The sequence below is a fragment of the Podarcis raffonei genome, chromosome 6, assembly GCF_027172205.1.
Source record: "Podarcis raffonei isolate rPodRaf1 chromosome 6, rPodRaf1.pri, whole genome shotgun sequence".
Lineage (NCBI taxonomy): Eukaryota > Metazoa > Chordata > Lepidosauria > Squamata > Lacertidae > Podarcis > Podarcis raffonei.
In genome coordinates, this window is record NC_070607.1 from 46,532,409 (window position 1) to 46,546,412 (window position 14,004).

Consider the following 14,004-nt stretch of genomic DNA (forward strand, 5'->3'; position numbering starts at 1 on the left):
ATGATGATACAACAGGGGCGAAGTCAACCTTAGAGTTGCCTGTCTCTTTTGGGAAGCTCTCCCTTCGCTTCCAGTCGCACGGAGGTTTATTCTCCCCTCAGATACGTCCTCCTGCGCCAGCACCTCAACAAACAAGCAGCAACAACGCCCCGAAGTCTTCCTCCTTCAGAACTGCCATCTCTTTCTGTAGAGATTGCCGACGGCGCATGAAATGCTTGGAGAGCTGGTGTTGTGAGGCGACGCGCCATGGCTCACATCTTCTGCCGGCGGCGGCGACGACCTTGCGTGTCAGGACGCTTCCCCCCACCCACGGCCGTGGGCCCGGGGCAGCCGCCCTCGTTCCATCGCGGGCTGGGAAGTCCAAGGTCGAAAGCCCTTCGCAACAGCGTCCGAAACTAGGCTCACCAGGAAAAGTCTCGCGCTTTTACGCATTGCTGAATGTTCAGTGGAAATCAAGGAGATTTGCTCCCAGGGTTGGGGTACATAAGGGGTGTTCGTCTTGTTCAACCTGAACTAGTTTGTGAACTGAAAGCAGTCTCAGAAACGGTACATAAACTGCAAAAGAATATTTTTTATTGTTTTGGAAGACACGTGCTTGATGCAGATCCGGGACTTAACTTCTTTATTCAGGGAAAGGTTCTCAATACTGCAATCCAGAATTAATTTATTCCCAGCGATTGTTCTGAAGGAATTGGCGTGGATTAACAGCCAGACCTGTATAGCCTCCTTTTTCTCCCGGGTAATTTCTAACCTGGGTAATTTACTCCAAATAAATAAATAAACAAACCCAACTTCTGCACAAATGACAACTAAGCGACGCCACCCGGAAAAAAATACCAGCAGAAAGCGATGCCTGGTCAACTCAGGCAATTGAGCCCTAAACTAGAAGAAGGTTCCTTCTAAATCCTTTGAACTTCTTATTTTCAAATCGCTTTAGGATCTGGAAGCACTTTCCCACTTCTTGGGTTGCCACGGAGGTAAGCAGGGCTTCCAAGCAAATATGTTAAGGATCCAGTTGTCACATCATCTGATCCGATCTGCAAGACTTCGCCGTAGGGACACCTACCGCGAAAAATAAGCACCCGCCAGACCCTGCCTGGATCTCAAACATTTCTGCATAGACAGAAGCCCGGCTGGTTTGGACAGAACTTAACTTCCCAAGTAACAAGGTCTTTTGAAAATGAAGCTGCGTCTACCTGCTTATAAAGGCCTATCAGCACCAGAATGTGAGAAGCAGACGGTGCTGTTGGTTGAGCGAACCTGATGGGTCCCGTGCCCCCGGTGCTACTCAAGAAAGCAGTGGCAAATAAGCAGTACTCGAATTATGGGGACAAAAGCAGGGCGAAGGTCGTTAATTATGTTCACATGTTTCGCCCTCAACTCCTTCCACTTTATAACTAAATCATGCCCCTCCACCTGAGGTTTCTAAAAGCAAGAAATAAGGTATCACAAAATATGGGGGTCGTGGTTTCCTTTCTGTCCTGCCTCGGGAAATTTGCACATTGCCAACTCGAACGATGGAATTTTACATAAGAAGCGAGCAGTTCCTCAGTGTACGTTGCTGTCCTTGCAATCTTCTATGGGCGCTGGACTAAGGGACTCCCCCTGCCCATGACAGGGCTCACCCGCCCCACTGCCGTCTATAGGTCTTAGCTAGCACAAGGCATTTGAATATTGCAGCTGCTGTTTGTTTATATCCAGCCCTGCATTAAAAAGCGTGTGTGTTGCGGGGTTGGTGTTCAAATTGCTCTGGGAAAGGGAGAAGCGAACTTTGCAGAACCAGGCCCCTAGTGCGGAGCTGCGGACCACACACATCGCCACGTGTCTGCTTTGTTTTTCTGGGTTGGCTTTTTCTCCAAGCGAAATCGGAAGACTCGCATAGAAGCCGAGGTTAGGCTGAAATCCAAGCGAATCTCCGGCCAAGTCAATTTACAGCCCCCACTTAAATCAATGGAATACGCTGTCTGGTTTACTTTGGGGGTAGATCACATTGAAATAAATCAAAAACTTCATTAGGTCGCAGCTTCGTTAGGTGTGAACCACGAGGCAGCGTAGGCACATACATACATAATTTTATTTGTATGCCGCCTTTCCACCGTTCAAACCATGCTCAAGGCGCCTTACATTATGGGGGGGGGATACATAACGTTTAAGAATGCACGACCAAACTGAACAATTTCCACACAAATTATGACAATATGTAAAATAAAGGTACAGAAGCCCAAGATTGTGTTCAGCAGCCTCAGTTTTTTGTAGCTGGAGTCAGTAGGGACCCCGCCCCCCCAGGCCAGGTAGGAAAAGGTCTGTATAGCAGGGAGCAGGTATCCCGTGAGCCAAGAATGTCCACTTACACTCTCGCCAGACAAAAAACCTCAGGCAAAGTCAGGGCAAAGGCCAAGTGACACCGCCATTTTGCATCCTTAAAAGAGATTCTCCCACGTGTGCCTAACCTATGTCTTGAAGAGACAGCTTCAGACCACCTCGGATGGGCCTCACCGAAGCGTTCCTTTTTGCAGCTTGAGTCCTGCTAAATTCAGTGGGCCTTATTCCCGCATAAACCATAAAAGGACAGGATAGCAAGGCGACAAACTTTCTTGTCGCCTTGGAAGTAATGGACCTTCCGAATAAAGAAGGAAGGACTGGGTTGTTGGTGCTGTAGAAGAACGCTATTAGCACCTGACATGGGATGTCTGGAGAGTAGGGTGGGGCGAACAGAAATGGGGGAAAACCGTCATCCACTTAAACGTCGAGATGCAAGGCTGGACTTGCCGTAGAGGTAAGCTCTAATGGGGCAAATCCCCAGTTTCCCCCCTTCATTAATTTCCTGACACATGAAAGCCGTTTTCTCCTTCTGAGTTTACGTAGGCTAGAATCCTCGCTGGTGGATTAGCTCAAAGGCCCATCTTAGCCCAGCATCATCTTCTCACATGGGTCAACCAGAAGCTTATTATGGGAAGCTGGCAAGGAGGACCCGAGAGCCAGAGCTCTCTCCAGATTCGTGATTCCCAGCCACGGTTTTTCAGAGACATCCCAAAGGGCAGAAGCGAATAAGGCATCCCTAGACCCTTCAGACAGCCGAATGCATGGCATTGCCACAGAGGAGGAGCACGTCTGCATCCCATCGATTTCCGGGGAAGAGAAATAAGACCGGAAGGCTTACCTCTCCCCTTGAAATCAATGGGTCACTGGGGCGGGAGATCGTGCGTCGAGGGTCCGAAGGAAGGCTCTCACTTAACACAGCTGGTTCCCATCCACGGATGCTATGCTCGGAAGTAAGATCTAAGCAGAAAGTCCCACTAAATCTACTTCCCAGAAGAAGTAGAGAGACCTTCCACTGCAGTGGGGCGGGGCTGCCCATCAGGGGTCCTGGGGGCTCCTTTTTTGTTTATTTGCAGCTGGGTCAATCTGGGATTGCAAACTGAATTTAGGTAAAGCGGAAAGGTGAAAGAGGCTGACCTCCCGATCCTAAACAGCCCTGATACACTGTTGCCAAGTAAAGGATTTAGTATCGGATTGGGTAGACATGTTTTCCCTCCTTCCCATGTACTAAATGCCAGCGAGTGTGTGCTAGGCGCTGCACAGAAAACGAGAGGTGGCAGGTGTTCAGAGAGCCCTTATAAACAGCTGGGCATAATTGGGATGATAGGTGGGAGGGTGAGGCTGCTGCTGATTTGATATACGCAGCAAAGTGAAAGGGAGAGCCTAAGGGATTGGTAAGGTATTTTTCGGCTCTTGCTAATACTAATAGAATCACAAAGTTGTAAGGGCCCCAAAGGTTTTCGAGTCCGACCCCCTGTAATGCAGTAATGCCACCCCGAGCCTTTACAATAGTGATGGGTTATGGATTGGTGAAAAAAGAAGTTATCCTCACTTATCAGGTTAAACCCAAGGATGGGCTTTCTAGCCTGTTCCATAAAATAATTAATTCAACTGAAGGGATGAAATAGGCCATAGATGGGGCCGATTTAGCCAAACCCCGTTGGCTTCATTCCTCCTCATGTGCCTGGAAATAGAGCAATTTCGTTATGTCTGTCTAATAGGCCAACTTTTTCATTCCCTTCTCCTTTAGCGTAGGAATAACATTTCAAACCAAATCCCAAAGAAGGTTCCTACCATGCTCTGTCCATCTTTCCCAGTTGTGACACTCCCAGTCCAGCCCAGCCACAAATTGATGAGAAGGTTCCCTGTAAATGAGTTCAGAGCCCATTTTAGTACTCTGGTTTTTTTTAAAAAAAAATTTGCATACATGGGAGGAGATGCTAATATTACCGCGCGCACAATGTGATAAAAAAACCCGAACAGTGCTCCCCACAGAAGTCGGCCCTATATGCAGATGATGAGCGAGTTGCATGCTGTATAGAGGACAGGATTTAAATTCAGAAATATATTGACGAATTGATTCTTTGTCTTGAAATAAGATTCGATTCAGCAAAGATGGTGCTTTACACGTTGCAAGCAGGGATCACTTGTCAAACACCGGGCACTCCTGTTGTTTGTATAAAAACATCCTGGTGTTCCCTTTCCACCGTTTGTGAACATTGTTCAGGATGAGCGGCCGGTACTTTCCAACTGAACAACCTCCCCTCATCTTGATTCTTTCTGCAAAATCTTTGAGGGTTTGGGGTTTTTAATAAAAAAAAATCAAGCGGTATATATACATTTCATGAAATATAAATAAACATTGTTCTTGCAAGTAAGTGTAATCGATGTCTATTTAGCTTTCTGTCACGCTTATGTTTACTTGGTGGTACTAGGCAATGTCCCATGGTAGTTTAATACAATAGTAACTCGCCAGGGACTCAACCTTCATGTCCCTGGTACTTTGCTCCTTGTGCTAAAAGGAATGGGGGCCCTGTTCTTGGGAGTGTGTGTGACGTTTTGTCAGAGCAGGAGAAAATGGTCCTGGGGTTTAGGATACGGTTTTCCTCACGTTTTATCAGTGCCTTATAACAAGAACTGGGGGGGGGGGTCAGTCCTCTGGCTGAAATAAAAGTCTAGCTCATCGCTCGTGATGATTTAACTCTCTCTCTCTGTGTGTGTGTGTGTGTGTGCGCGCGCGCCCCTCTCTCTCACACACACACGGTACCGACCCACAAGCGGCGCTTGCGTGGGAATCAAGTCAATACGCAGGGATCTCAATTTTAAGCAGGCGCATATACAAACATTAGGCACGGTATCCTGAAACAATCCAGATCTGCCAATGTTCCTTGCAGCAGTTAAGATAATCGGATTCTCTAATCATTTTCGAAGTCTCATTTCTCTCAAGACAAGCCGATCTCCTTCCCTGGCATTCGCTGGCACTTGCTCCTTGGTGTGGGGGCGGGGCGGGGAGGGTGTTTGGCGGAGTGAGGGTGGGTGGAAATTCTCTTAAACGTTTCCCTTTTTTTTGGTTGTTGCTTTGTTTGGTGGGGCGAAGGGGTGGAGAAGGAAAAGGTGGGGCTAGAACATAACCCAACCCTTTGGAATGTCCAAAGTTGGTGATGATGAGAATAACAACAACAACAATAATCATAATAATTAATAACAATGCTCCACCCCATCCTTCACCCTTCCGTCAGGAGGTTGAGAAAGAGAATGATGAATTGCTGGTGGTGCCGCCGCCGCCGCCGCCGCAAACAGGTGCTGGCGTTTGGTGATCAAATCACCAGCCCTAATACTGACAAACTGGGCCAAGGCAGCTGCAGAAGCTGCTTCCAAATACCAAACGCAGCTTTCCAAACGCTTAACGACTTCGGGGCAGGGGCGAGCTGCGCTTAGAGGGCTCTGGCAGAAAATCATCATCATCCTCTTCCTCCTCCTCCTCTAAAATGCCAGCGTTCGGAGATCAAAGGGACATTGACTTTCAATGGGACATTTTAATGCGAACATGCTAAAGGCTGGTTTACGGTTTGCGTTGCGTTTGCATTTTGTGTATATTGCTATTTTCCAAAAGGGAGACTTCTGCTGGTTATTTGCGAGGCATTCCTCCTTCGTATGAAAGCAAGTGCTATTTCTTTATAGTTTCCAGCGAGGTAGCTGTGTTACAGCAAAAACTACCAGTAGTGCAATCCTATATGTGTCTACTTGGAAGTAAGCACCATGAAATCCAATGGGCTTTACTGACAGGTAAGCACGCATGGGAGTGCATCCGAAGAATATTGTGGCACCTTAGAGACTTCACTAACCCCCACCTTCAGCCCGTCTGCCTCAACTCCACGAAAATGTATGCTATAATAAATACGTTGCGGTTTGAAGTGCCGCAAGGCTCTTTGTTGCAATAATTCACATTATATTAACATTTTATTATTAACGCTGGCCTCTCTGCAAAAACGCATGTCGCGAAACAGCATTTTAAAACATGGTATGTATTCTCTCTTTCTCACCCGCAGTCACTAAAACCAATATCCGCCTCTCTGAGAGTAAACTCAGCACACCAATCATTGGGAAAAAAGCGTCGTTTGGTATTCCAATGAATTTCAACACATTTCAATTAGGATCGGGGCATAAGAGGCTCCCATCGTCAACGCAGCCACCGAGGCAATTTCTCCCGAGGGGCCTCTGTTAAAAGGAGCTGCAGAGCGGGCGACTCTCCTGGAGCAAAAGAACAGAGGCAGGCGTCACATCTTGGACCGGCGCGCCCCGTATCTCACTCAAGGCTTGCAGGCACAAGCGCGTTTGCAGGAGAGAAAGAGCGCCTGCCTGCATTCGGTAGCTCTTACTTCCGGGTAAACACGTTTGGGGATCGGGCAGGACTGATTCACCTTGGAACTGAATAGCCCTGAAATCAGTGGGACTTACCTTCCACCCCACCCCGTAATGGGATCGGGGCGCGTGTGTGTAAGTGAGGACCCTGAATGGGGGGGAATAGAGAGGAGCACGGCGTCGCGTTTCTGTTGCTCTCTCATTCATTCACATCCATCAGAAACAGATCGTTTTGTTTTTAGGATAGGGAGCGATCCCCCTAAACTAGCAACTGGGCAAAATAACGGGTCATTTTTAATTATTATTTTTTACCTTCTATAGATTCCTGACATTTTAAAACGAGTCAGGTCTTTGGAAAACTGACAGGGAAATAATCGAGTGGCGCGGGTGGAGGGGGAGGGGGGGAACGACGAGCAGAAAGTTCTCTCCCCCACCCTCTCTCTTTGTACGTTTATTGCGTAAAATAATAGTTTGGCCTCTCTGCATAAACGCAAGTGTCATTAAAAAGAAAAGAAAGAAAGCCCAGCCGCGTCCCGAGCAGCTGCAGCAGCCTGCGATTCCCGACCACACGCAGAAGGGGCGAGATCGAATTTCCACCTTGTGTATTTCAGGACTCCGGAGTGAACGGCCCCCTTGTGCTCCGGCGGCTGGGCGAGGGGCGGCTGTGGATGTGGGGTGTGTGTGTTCATTTTGGAAGGGCGAGGGATGGCTACTGATTTACTGGAAAATCATTAAGCGAAGGTGAAAGCCTTTCTTTGTTTCAAGTCACCCCGAATTCGTTACCCCTGATCTGAAAGGCGGGGTGGGGGAGAGAAAGAGAATGGGCTCTCTCGCCGAGCAAGGGAACGACGGAGTAGGCTGTGGTTTTGTTTATGCCATTTAAAATAATAAAAGCCCCGCCCAGCTAATTCTTCCCTGCTGCAGACACCTCCTCCCCGCCTCGGTTCTCATAGATATGTTCCCTCCCGTTCTGTTCCGAAGTGGGGGTGTCCTTCTCTCTATCTAAAGCGGACTGAAATGAATGGGGGCTACAAAATGCAGGCAGAACTTGCCTGGGGATCAGGCCCTTCCGATCCTCTTAACAGGTCCGTTCAGCTCCATAAACACGTGACAGCCGGCTACTTAAGGAGAGAGGTGTGCTCAGGGTGTAAGCGGGGAGGTTGTGTTACGACGGTCCTCCAGCAGTTGGGCAAAGAAGAACCGCGACGTGGGGTTCCAGGCGCTCTCCTCCGCAGACGATTGTTGAGCCTCGCTAGTTGAACCATCGCCCACCCCAACAACAAAATTGAATAAATCCCAACCACATCCTGAAGTTAGCTTGACCTAATTGCACCCAGAGCAAGCAACAGTGGCGCTGTCCTAACGGTACCTCGGCATTGTAATTCAAATGCACGCAGACATGTGCGCGCCTAAGTGTATGTATTGCATATATTCCCCAAAGTATTCTGAGTGACACACGAAATATATAGCACTCTGTATACTTATTTTGTGTGTATGTGTGTGTTTAAAAATTACTGGTGATGGCTTATGCGGCGCAAGGTGCGTGCGGCAGGGCCTGCTGCGATCCTAATATTCCTGGGTCTCTGGTGTCACAGTGTTTGACAGCAGATCGATCTGGTCCCTGGTTCATTGCACTGGTTCTCCTACCTCCGTCTTTCTTTGCTTCACAAAGGCTTTATAGAAACTCACATCGGCATGGCTTTTTAATCCCATCCCGGAGGCTCCACTCCTAAACACATCCTTACCTGGAAGTAAAATGGTCATAGTTAGGCTTACTTGTAACTAAACATAGCTAGGAATTCTGTAAAGACAATTTAGAAAATCAGGTTGACTGAACAGGATTAGACAGTTACATCTCACATCTCCCCCTCTAATATAGAAACTCTGATGATGAGTGCAGACAGGATTGCAGCCAAATGGGGCCAAACTGGAAAAAAACCACACAGCAAGGATTATTGGTGTGCCTGGTTTTGTTTTTTTTGCAGGAGTACAAACCATCTTGAAGAAATCAGTGTAAGCAGATTACTCTCCCCTCCCCAAAGTATGGGACTGTACATGCTCAGTGGCCACAGAATATTGAGTAGAGATGGAGAGTGGTGGAAAACCCTGCTTGAGGTCCTTGCAGTTTACAGGATCCTGATAGAGAATATTAGCTGGCTGGCAGGCAGGCAGGCTGGCACCTTGAACAAGAGCACTCCTGCTAAGAGCTTTATTTCACCCAGGTTAAAGACCCAAGTTTGGCACCCCACCCCACCTGCATTTGCGTACACACACACACACACACACACACACACACACACAGGCTGGTTGCCTCAATGGCACCCCTTTGAAGACTTCACCCGGGACAAGACACTCAGCTAGCTGCTCCCAGCTACGGCTCTGGTTGAAGGTAGAATAACCTTCTGTTGCAGGTTCTACTTCCATAAAATGGATCAACATCATGATATGAGTATCCCCCGGCTTTATGTACTCAGATAAGCACAGCTACCGGTTTGGAAATAAGAAGCTAAATATAGATTCCAAAGGCCTCCTTTTCCACCCAGTTGATACGAAAACAAGTGCAGTCATTTTCATGGGACATGAGGTTCCAAAGTCTCCTGCGCCAATAGAAAGCTCTGCTCACGTGTTACAGCCACAAAGGAAGGTCTAATGAAACAGCTCGAAGCTGCAGATGGCCAGTGCTTCTTGTTGTATGTTTGAAGAAGGGAGGGAGGGGGGAGAAGAGTGCTTGTGTGTTAGTATCCTTCCAAAGGCCAATCTCAGGCCAAATAAATGTGGGGCGGGGGGAGTGTACTGACATGCCTCCAAAGGGGCTGGAAAGAGGGCATGTTTGAATCACTAGCATTTAGAGAGTGAGAGAGAGAGAGCGCTTAATTATGACAACTGAAGTAAATGAAATTCCTTTGCTTCTTTGGTCCAAGATAGCTTAATCAAGTTATTCGTAAATACTTCTAAGGATATTTAGAAGTTCTATTCTTGCAGGGGTTGGCCACATGAGTAGGATGAAAGTTTGAAAGAATGCACTCAATTTTTTATGGATCACTAAGAATCACTGCATCCTTCTAGGCCAGGTATGCGACGAAGGTGGCTCACGCCTTGGACCAGTGACCCATTTCTAGTAGGCTACCTATTCTCTGCTGGCAAAGAGTACTGAGCTATATTGACCTTGATCTGATTTGGCAAGATGTTTTATGCTCTTAAGCAGCATAGTAAAGTTTACTTAGTACATATTAGTGACATTTTAACTGTTAATATCACCTGCATATATACTCTTGCTTACCTGTAAGTACAGGCCACGTAAAACTGAAGTCAGTGCTGCCCTATGAAGGGCTGAGTTGCCATGCTTTTCGCGTGTTGCAGAGATAGGGGTGGCCATCTGTGCTGTGTGTAAAAGTGGGTTGAAACAGCAGCAAACCTGTTACAGGTTGTGGCAGTGGTGCTCAACAGCATTCTGTGCTGGAAGTTTGGGTGAAACTCAGCTTGCACAAGAGGGGTTTGCATAGGGTTAAGAAAGATAGAGTGAGGGACTGCCACATTCCTAGACAATCCCCGCACTTTAACTTATCAGCTTCCTTCTTGTTTGTTTAGACTAGGGGTCAGCAAACTTTTTCAGCAGGGGGCCAGGTCCACTGTCCCTCAGACCTTGTGGGGGGCCGGACTATATTTTGAAGAAGAAAAATGAACGAATTCCTATGCTCCACACATAACCCAGAGATGCATTTTAAATAAAAGGACACATTCTACTCATGTAAAAACACGCTGATTCCTGGACCATCAGCTGGCTGGATTTAGAAGGCGATTGGGCCGGATCCAGCCCCCAGGCCTTAGTTTGCCTACCCATGGTTTAGACTGATACTGTCTTAGGCTGCATCCTGTTTACAACTTCTTCCTCCTCACATTTCTCTCTTGGACCTCCAGATGAGAGGTCATTTTTAACTATCCTCTGAGAGCAAGCAATTGCTGCCTTTTTCTTTTCTAAACTAATTAGTCTGGAATGAGAAACTTTCTATTCAAGTTACGTATTCTGACAATAAACGACTTTGTTATTTTCTTTACCTTCAAGCATGTGTTTGTGTGTGATTGCTGCCAGTTACTCTTTAACCAAGATTCAGTAGCTGAGTGCTGCTCACTCTGCAATTGGCAGCCACCATTCCCACTCACTTTCCAGCAGGCTGAAAACAGGAATATGAAATGAACATGTGTTGCTTCAACTCCCCCAAAATCTCACTGGACCTGTCCAAGCAGGATAGTGGTCACTGGGTGGGCTGGAAGCTTCAATGTGAAAGTTCAGCCTCTTGCATCCTTTACAGAGATTAAGCTGCCTTATTGGCACTATTGCCCTCAGATGCTTTTCATCTTGGTTATTATGGTCATTTTATTTAGAACTGCTTCCTTTGTAAGTGGGACACATAATTACCCAGGCACAATAGTTTGGAAGGGGCAGCGTGAGCATAGACACCTAGACACATTTATATGATCAGCCTGTTTGAATAGCAATGTATTTCCTCCTTTGTTTCCCCTCCAAATACGCCCACCACCTATGGCTCTCTGTTTGTAGGGAAACAAGGAGATATAAGTCTGAGTTGGAAAGTTGTTATTTGGGCAAGTCTTGAGATCACCAGCACATATGATGCACAGTCCTACTTAGAAGTGGGAAAAGAAACCATTTGAATTTCAGAAATATTATGAGCCAACGGTCATTCTTCTATTGCTTCCTTCACGTTTTCATCTAGAAAAAACAGTGCCAGTACTGCGTACCCTTCTGTTCAGTTTTGAAACTTAATTTTCCTCCACTCCTGCAAGCGTCAAAAATAGAATAAGCTCTTCAAAACAGATATCCAGAAGGAACAATTTGCTCAGTTGCAGGATAAAATAAAAATACAAGGCAATGAATTGGATGCAGGAGAACTGAATTGGGCAGCGAAAGGCAAGCCTTCCTCCTTGCATTCAGCAAAGCGCAGTTATGCTCTTCTTTCCAGGCAATGCACCACGAGAAATGACTTCTAATGTGTGGGACTGCAGAATAGCAGGTAAAAAATAAGGCAGGAACTCACATAGGCTTAAATGAGGCAAGGCAGGTAATGCAGGATGAGGACAACGCACAGTCCATTAAAGCAGGCTAGATGATGACCTTCTTGCACATAAAAGCACTAACAGGAAATGCTAGGTCTTTGAGACAACCAGGGAACAGGGATGGACTGACTAATGAGAAAGGTATGGCCAGAACAGGATTAGGATGGTGGTGCCCTGTCCAAACATGCACCAAGACAACAGTTCTTGTGTTCCACTATGGTCATCTCACAACTTCTCACTGGTTTTGATTTCCATAGATCCTGGCATCCCTAAAGCATTAAGCCTTTCAGGGTTATCTTTTTTGTCCTGTTTTTGTTCCTGCTTACACACTTGAATGATGGTTCTTTCTCTCTCCATCCAAGAGGTGTTATTAACCTGATTCCAAATTTATGGGCAGAAATTCTCTACACTTTTTGGCTGTGATCCACCAGCCAATTAAGGTAGACCTTGCAATCCACATGGTACTTAAATGGGCACACTTGTATGTAAATTGGCTTAAGTCCATTGACTTCATCACCATAAAGGAAACTCTCTAGCTTAAATAACCTGTTAACCCCCAGTGTCAAGCATTGCAGGTGGACAAACCAGAATTGCTACCATAATTCTTCCCCAGCCTTATGAGGACCTTTCCACAATCTCTTTGTACAGTCCCCCAAACGTCTGTGAAGAGATGTTTGTTCACCTAGGTGGTAGAGTGGAACTTGGTGATCTCAACTCATAAATGGCCATGTGTATTTTTTTAAAAAAAATAAGACCAAGCCAGTTCACTCTTTGCCACTAAAAACATGTTAGCCAAATTGCACAAGGCCAATTATGACTTGGCACCCACACAGGCACACTGAAGGCCATAGTGTGGGAACTGCACCTACCACAAAAGAAAAATAGTCTTGTGGACATCAATTGGTTCAAATTATTATTTTACGTCCCAAAATAAAATTAGAATATCGGGCAATGTTTTCCAAATGTAAGTAATTAAATTTGGGCTGTTAAAAATATGGCCTGGACTCTGCCAACCCCCCTCCAAAAAATATTGTCACACTATAACTCAGTCAGAATTTTGGCAAAGCTATCTAAGAACTTGTTCAGATTTATGCAAGACTGTTATATGCTGATATTGGAGATATTTGTGCATGTGTTAGCAAAGGGGTCAACCGCATGATTAGGAGTATAATCTATCCTGTGAAGGCCCATAGCTAAACTTCTATAGCAAAAGCTTTGACTAGTTTTGGATTTTAATCCATGGGTGTTAACTTTTTGTTGTTCAATATTTATCAGATCCTTCCAAAGCTGCTATTAACAGACAGAACAAAGCAATTAATATCTTTAAAATATCCTAACACAACAATTAAACCCGGATTAGATCTTGTCCATCCAAATTGCACATGAATAGCAAATATTCCATAGCTCAGCAACCGAGTTGTCAAAGTGCTTCAGCTGACAGGCAACCAAATAAAGTAAATGTGTGCTATACCTGGAATGTGTGTGTGTGTGTGTGTGTGTGTGTAGTGTCTAAATTTCTGTGATCAGAAATTCTTTCCATCAAAAATTTTTCTCATGCAAATTCACAGTTCTGCATATATTTAATTTGCATATACAAATTATCTTTTTTTGCGGGGATGGGACGGAACTAAAATATGTAAAATCAGGGAGCTCCCGTTGCTCAGTCCCTGCTCCTGCCAACCTAGCAGTTTGAAAGCACGTCAAAGTGCAAGTGGATAAATAGGTACCGCTCTGGCAGGAAGGTAAATGGTGTTTCCATGTGCTGCTCTGGTTCGCCAGAAGCGGCTTAGTCATGCTGGCCACATGACCCGGAAGCTGTACGCCGGCTCTCTTGGCCAATAAAGCGAGATGAGTGCCGCAACCCCAGAGTCGGTCCCAACTGGACCTAATGGTCAGGGGTCCCTTTACCTTTAAGGAACAATGTGGAGGAAAGGAAATCCCATCATCTGAGCATGACAGTAGCCCAAGCCCTTCTTTTGTTTGACAAAAGCATGAGCATACATTTAAATAATAATAATTTTGTGTTAACGAGGAACATGAAAACCTCTGTCCCCCTCCCACCCTACGAGAAAGAGATTAAAGATAATTGGTATTGCAGTGTGTGTACCTTTGTAGTCGCTGTTTCAGTGACGACAAAAATGAAATTTAATTTTGCCAGTTCAGTGATTTAATCATTGCACTCATATTTTCATTATTTATAAAAAAGAAAACTGCATATATCCCAGTACAGAAGTGAAGCGTTCAGTTCTT